Source organism: Hemicordylus capensis, chromosome 1 (genome assembly GCF_027244095.1).
Source record: "Hemicordylus capensis ecotype Gifberg chromosome 1, rHemCap1.1.pri, whole genome shotgun sequence".
NCBI classification, from domain to species: Eukaryota; Metazoa; Chordata; class Lepidosauria; order Squamata; family Cordylidae; genus Hemicordylus; species Hemicordylus capensis.
In genome coordinates, this window is record NC_069657.1 from 170,263,042 (window position 1) to 170,269,691 (window position 6,650).

General features: G+C 43.6%; 1 protein-coding gene across 1 annotated transcript in view; it reads right to left on the reverse strand.

Annotated features, from left to right (window-relative positions):
- DARS1 (aspartyl-tRNA synthetase 1) overlaps nucleotides 1–4,691 on the reverse strand; it is a 137,185-nt gene extending 132,494 nt beyond the window's left edge. The window contains exon 1 of the mRNA XM_053259634.1: nucleotides 4,628–4,691. The gene's annotated coding sequence lies outside the window, so the exon portion shown is untranslated. The remainder of the gene's footprint in view (nucleotides 1–4,627) is intronic.
- Nucleotides 4,692–6,650: the final 1,959 nt, after the last annotated feature.

Below are 6,650 nucleotides of genomic sequence, written 5' to 3' on the forward strand. Positions count from 1 at the left end.
ATTGTCCACTATGTATATCAGGGGAGGCTCGTCTGTGGCTACCTTCATGTCATTTGGTGGCCACCCAGGGATGGGCCTTCTCTGTTGTCACCCCGAGACTTTGGAATGCGCTTCTCATGGGAATAAGAGTCTCCCCATCTCTAGCGGCTTTTAAAAAGTGTCTAAAGACTTACCTTTTTACCCAGGCCTTTTAGCTTTTTAATTTTTTAGCTGTTAACTTTTTAAACTTTTAAACTTTTGATTGTTTATTATTCGTTTTAAACTGTTTTTAGTATTTGTTGTGAACCGCCCTGAGACCTTGGGTTAGGGCGGTATAAAAATACTCTAAATAAATAAATAAATAAGATCATGTCTACCAAATATTCCCAGTATATATGGGCACACCAGCAATTATTACCCCAGAGGTAATGAATTTTATTTTCCTAATCTAGGCTTGACCTTTACAATTTTCTTATCAGTTTTGCCAGGCATACTACACATGGAAAACAATGCTGGAAGAGCTATAGGACTAATGCATGCATTCACAAAAGAAGGAAATTCAGAATTAAAGCTTTCCACTCAGTAGGGTGGTGTGCTAGGAAAGGATCAGGAAGCTTATAGCCCAGTGCTAAACATATTTACATGGAAGTAAGTCCCAATGAGTTCAAGAGGGCTTATTCTTAAGTAAGTGTGCTTAGGATTGTAGCCATTGTGACACTGTAAAGTGTATTGTGATTTTATTAAGTGGCAGTGCATCAAGTAAGTCACGCAAATATTTTTTTGTAGTGCTATGCAAGATGATTGCCCAAGTATTTCATTCATTCATTCGATTTCGATTCAATTCATTCGATTTCTATACCGCCCTTCCAAAAATGGCTCAGAGCAGTTTACACAGAGAAATAATAAATAAATAAGATGTATTTGTACTAATCTCAGTGCAAGAGCTCTAACAAGCACTTTGCAATGTTTTATTGTCTTACTCATTTGTAAGGAATTGGAATATAGACATCTTAATATAGACACAAAGGGCCAAACTCCATGTTATGCTAGAGCTCTGTGATTAGAACTCCCAAAGTTAACATAAAAACAGTTGTGTGTGTCCTCCCCACCCACCCCCGCCAGTTTGGACTGGAATTGTGGTTCTGGACGTTCAGCCCTTTTCCTTTCTCCCAAGCCTTAATCACCCCAGAGCTGTAGATAGGTATGGAAGCCACACTTATGGCATCCAGCAGTCTTGCATCACAGCCCTAATCCAATTCAAGGCTGCCATGACTGGATTTACAAGAAAATCATATTGGGAGTTCCAGTCAGAAAGTTCCAATGTAACAATGTTACATTGTGGCTGTGGCTATAATTGAGCAGATGGGTTCAAAGAACCCGGGGCCCCAGCCCCTGAGGGTCCCCCAGGTCCTCCCCTCCCTATTTTCTTCATTATCTCCCTCACTCCGAGGGACCGCTGGGGAGAGGGTTGAACATGGGCCCCCTCTCTCCTAGCTACACTTCTGAGCTTGGCCCAACTAATAGATCTTTGTTGCATTACAATTATATAATCTGTATATCTGGTATGACTGTTCCTTATTGACAATGGCTGACATGCCAAGCAGTGATGCCCTGGTACAGTGAGTGAGCAGCCTAGCAGAACTTCCCAGCTAACAGCACCAGCGCAGTGGGGAAACAGCAATCTTTGATACTCTCACCTCCCCAAGAAGCTCTCTGTGCCCTGCAAAAATATTTCCCTGAGGGTCACATAGCCCTCAGGGACATATTTCTGGAAGCCAAAAAGTACTTTTGAAGGGAGGGGAGAGCAGTCAAAATTGCTTCCCCTCTCTCTCTACGCATGTTGAGCTGCGGGAGAAGCCTTTGGCTGAGCTCTGCAACAGCCTCTCCATGAGGGTGCAACTCTTGCTGCACCCTCTGGAATACTTTGGCCGACATGTTGATATGGACACTGTCATAAGGTCAGCACTGATACGCCCTTCTTGCCATGATACTGATTTGTTTTGACTGTGTTGATCTATATTTCAATTGAAGCCTTTTTTTGTATTATTCATTTTTTGATATTTTGAAGCCTTTTCCATATATTATTCAGTGCCATTAAATCAGTATTTTTGCTTGTAACAATATTCATGGCAATATAATTCATTATCATTCATTATACCTTTGCCTGCCCAACTCTCTGTAATCTATTGTTTGAAAACAAGCTCTTTGCACAATTCTAGAACCCTGTATTATTCAGATGTTGTGACACATGACATATCTTTTAAAATATACACTCCTCTAACACTCTATTCAGTGAGTACTTAGATATTTACAGTGATACGTACGACAATGTCACATATCAGTAACTGGATAATAGTAATAAGAGCACATAATGAAAAGGAGTGAAGGGGTGGGGAAAAGAGAGAGGAAAATCTGCATTTAGATACTATTTTGCTTCATGTGAGCAAAGAGCTATGCCAAGTGAACATGCCCATAGTCAGAAATATTATGGTGATGGGGGCATAAGGGTACAATGGTGGCGAGCAAGAAATCAGTGCAGAACAGTCAGGACCTACACAGTAGTAGCCTAACACGTTCGCTATTTAATTGAACTTAATATTAATACAATAACATTATATTTTATAAATGTTGAAAAATAAGTTGTGATGTTGCTGAAATTTATAGTTACCCAGTTTGGAATGTACAGTTTGCATGCTTGCAATTTATTTATTTATTCAGTTTTTATACCATCTTTCATAATGCATCTCAAGGCGGTTTACAAAAATTAAAATACAATAAAATGCCATAAAAATTACATATAAAACCTTAAAATCAACCAAACATTAAAACCATAAAATACCAAGAAACAGAAATAAATGCAAGAAAGCTGGGAAACCTGGAGGCTCTAGGAAGTAAAAGCCTGAGTAAATAAAAAAAAAATTTAGTTGTTTTTTTAAAAGCAGCCACAGTTGTCACAGAATGAATGTTTACTGGGAGAGCATCCCAGAGTCTGGGGGGCAACAACAGAGAAGGCCCTGTGCCATGTGCAGGACAATCTAGCTTCTCTCAATGTTGGCACACAGAACAAAAGCTCACCTGATGATCTTGTTGGGTGGGCAGAAACCCTTGGAAGCAGGCAGTCCTTCAGGTATCCAGGGCCCAAGCTGTTAAGGCCTTTAAAGGTAATAACCAGCATTTTGAATTGGATCCAGAATGCAACTCTTTCAGAATAGGTGTAATATGCTCCAAATATGCAGTTCCAGAGACAACTCTGGCAGCTGCATTCTACACCAACTGAAGCTTCCAAATATTTTTCAAGGGCAGACCCACACAGAACACATTGCAGTAATCTAGCCGCAATGTGATTAAGGCATGGGTAACAGTGGCCAGATCTGCCCTCCTCAGCCCAAACCTCTTGATGGACTCTCCCAGCAGTTTCATGTAGTTGTTAAACAGCATAGGGGACAATACTGAACCTTGTGAGACCCCATAGGCCAAAGGCCAAGGAGTCGAGCAGAAGTCCCCCAAGCTCCACCTTCTGGAACCTCCCCCCAAGAAAGGACTGGAACCACTCCAATGCACTACCCCCGATTCCTATACCTGAGAGGTGATCCAAAAAGGATACCATGGTTGATGGTATCAAATGCCGCTGAGAGGTCCAGCAGAACCAATAGGGATGCATTCCCCCTGTCTAGTTCCCGGCATAGGTCATCCATCAGGGTGGCCAAAGCAGTTTCAGTACCAAACCCAGGGCAAAAGCCAGAATGAAAAGGGTCCAGATATGTGCACTTGAAGGTACTTCTCTGGCTTGTACCATAATCCAGTGATGTAATTTCACTTTAATATCAAGAAGAGTTCATCCCACTCCCTCCCCCTTACTAAGCTGCTGCTGCTGCTGCTGTAGCTGAGGCAGTACTGGCAACAGCGAAGCAGAAAAGTGTCTTTCCTCCCTGCTCCCCAGCACCTTGAGTGATGATATGGCAGCTTCCCAAGCACTAGGGATCTTGGAAAATGTGAATTTACCCAGGTACCTGATATCTATACTGAGGGTATAAGGTGCCCTGGGAAACCTATATTTGCTGTGGGGACCCTGGCTGTAGCAGTGTTTCAGATCTCCCTCCCTGCTATCACTACAGCCCCTAAAGCAAACACGTCAGCAGCTTCAATAAGAGGGTTGGGGCTTATGGGATCTGGGGTAGGATTTAGACTTCATTGTGTTCCTGATGATGTCATTGGGAGCATAATGGGGTCTAAGTTGGGCTTAGAATTAACCAGGCTATTATATGATATTGTTGGAAAATAGCTCCGTTTGTTTAGCCAAATTCTAACTGAGTTGGAGTTAGGGGCTGTCCATTACTAAAACAAAAATGCTTTATGCTTGTGAGTTGCCTAATGCCTTTGCATTTGCTAGCCAAAACCTTGGAAGACAGGAGGCATATATCTGTTTCCCCACAACCTACTTTGTTATAGTTTTAGTAAGGAACACATAAAAACCACATAATTATAATAACATATTAACTCGAAATACAAGATATTTTGCTCCACACAACAAAGCTGTGACGGACATCCAGACTAAGGCCCCATTCACACATAACACCAAACCACGGGAAAACGTGCCAGAGGTTTGAATTTGTGATCATCCGAAAGCATAAAGTTACGGTTTTCTCACCTTTTGTTTTCACTCCCCAACCTGAATTTGAACACTTGGTCTGTAGTGAATTTTACTGCTGAAAACTGAGGTTAGAAAGCAGCATGGTGTCATCTGAATTCTGCCGCCACTATAACTAGGGTTTTGTGCACAAGCTCCTCCCGCCACCATAGAGAGGTCGGCTCAGAGCAGCCCAGAAATGTGTCGACTCTAGGATGGCTTTTCTTGCTGGCTTCCTCTCAGAGCTAATGCCCCGCCCTTTGCTGTCTCCTTGCTCTTGCTGCCGCTGCTTGGCAACAGGGATGTCGCGTTCCTGCATTTAAAGGGATGGAATGGCATTGAAGACAGCATGCTTTAAATAAAAGGAGAATAGAAACTCATGCAAGGAGCCCTTTCATTGACCTAACATCCAATCTAACTCCATTCCTGGGGCTCTCAGAAGTTATCAATGAAGTATATTCTTTTTGGTCTTAATGTACACAAAGGTGCAGGGTGGTAGTGGTGATGCAGACTTAGGGACATGCCTGAAAATCCTGGGGAAAGCCATTGGTTGCAAGACCATAGATGGGCCGGGCCTGTTCATCTGGTACTCCAGGAACAGATCTTATTGATTTCCTGGGAGGGAATATATGTATTAAGGCAGGCAAAGGATCCTGGGGTTTGGATCACTGTAACCAAGGGTGCCACTAGGCTAGTAGACCCAGGCAAAGCAATGAGAAAGACCCAACACACTCCTCCTTGTGCTGGCTTGCTGGCCAGGGGGGTTAGCCTTCTCATGAGAGGGCCAGTCCAGTCCACCAGACAAAATAGAAACATCAATGTGTTTCAGCTCTTTGCTTGACTGCACTCTGAGGTAAACCTTCCAGCTATAGGGGGCCCCACTGGGTAAAAATATAACACACACTCCACACTTTCCCCCTTGCACCCAACCCTTCCGGACTTCAAAGCAGTCCAGGCTGCTTCGGGTGTTCAAGCGGTCTCAGGTTGGGTGGGCAGACAAGGAGAGACCGAGGATGAATCCTACATCCCAGGCTAATCAGTACTGGCTGGGCCTGACACTGTGGTGAATGCAAACCAGCCACCATGGAGCACTTTGGGAGGGAACACCCCTGGATAAAAATGGTCTCTGGCTAGCCAAGTGACTGTGAGAAGCTAAACAGAGCACAGAGATGTGTTGCAGAGAGACCAGACTCTTTTAAGGGGCATTCATATTTTTGGTTCCGAGCACTTGCCAGGACCAGGAGAGATGTTGCTGAGAGACCCTTCCCGGGTCTTTGGTGGAACTGTCAACTGAGCATTTTGCACAGAAATGTTGTGGTGCCTGTTTAGGGGGAGAGGAGAGCTGGTCTGGTGGTAGCAAGCATGACTTGTCCCCATAGCTAAGCAGGGTCTGCCCTGGTTGCATATGAATGGGAGACTAGAAGTGTGGGCACTGTAAGATATTCCCCTCAGGGGATGGAGCTGCTCTGGGAAGAGCAGAAGGTTTCAAGCTCTCTCCCTGGCTTCTCCAAGATAGGGCTGAGAGAGATTCTTGCCTGCAACCTTGGAGAAGCCACTGCCAGTCTGTGAAGACAATACTGAGCTAGATAGACCAAGGGTCTGACTCAGTATATGGCAGTTTCCTATGTTCCTAGATTTGTTCTAGATTCACGTGTCAGGGACTTCCTTAGATTTTTATTTTCTTTGGGTCCTGGCTGGGAATCCTATTATTATCTTTAGTTCTTTCCCTCCTATGTTCTCAGTCATTGGCATTCTGCTGCACATTTTGCCTTTGGAATGTGTCTACTTATTTAGTAATATTTCATTTATTCTGCAATGATTGAGGTCATTCACATTAACTCTTCAGCTCTGCTTCTTGTGAACAGTCTCATTTCAGTACAATGAAGCTAGAGCTGTGTCGATTATTTGCCACATGGAGAAAACAAGATAAATTTGTTGGGCTAGTATTTTCTAGGGTTTGATTTCTGGCTGGCTAGGGGTTTGTGGAAGGAGAGCTGGTCTTGTGGTAGCAAGCATGAATTAGCAAGCAGTAGCTAAGCAGGCT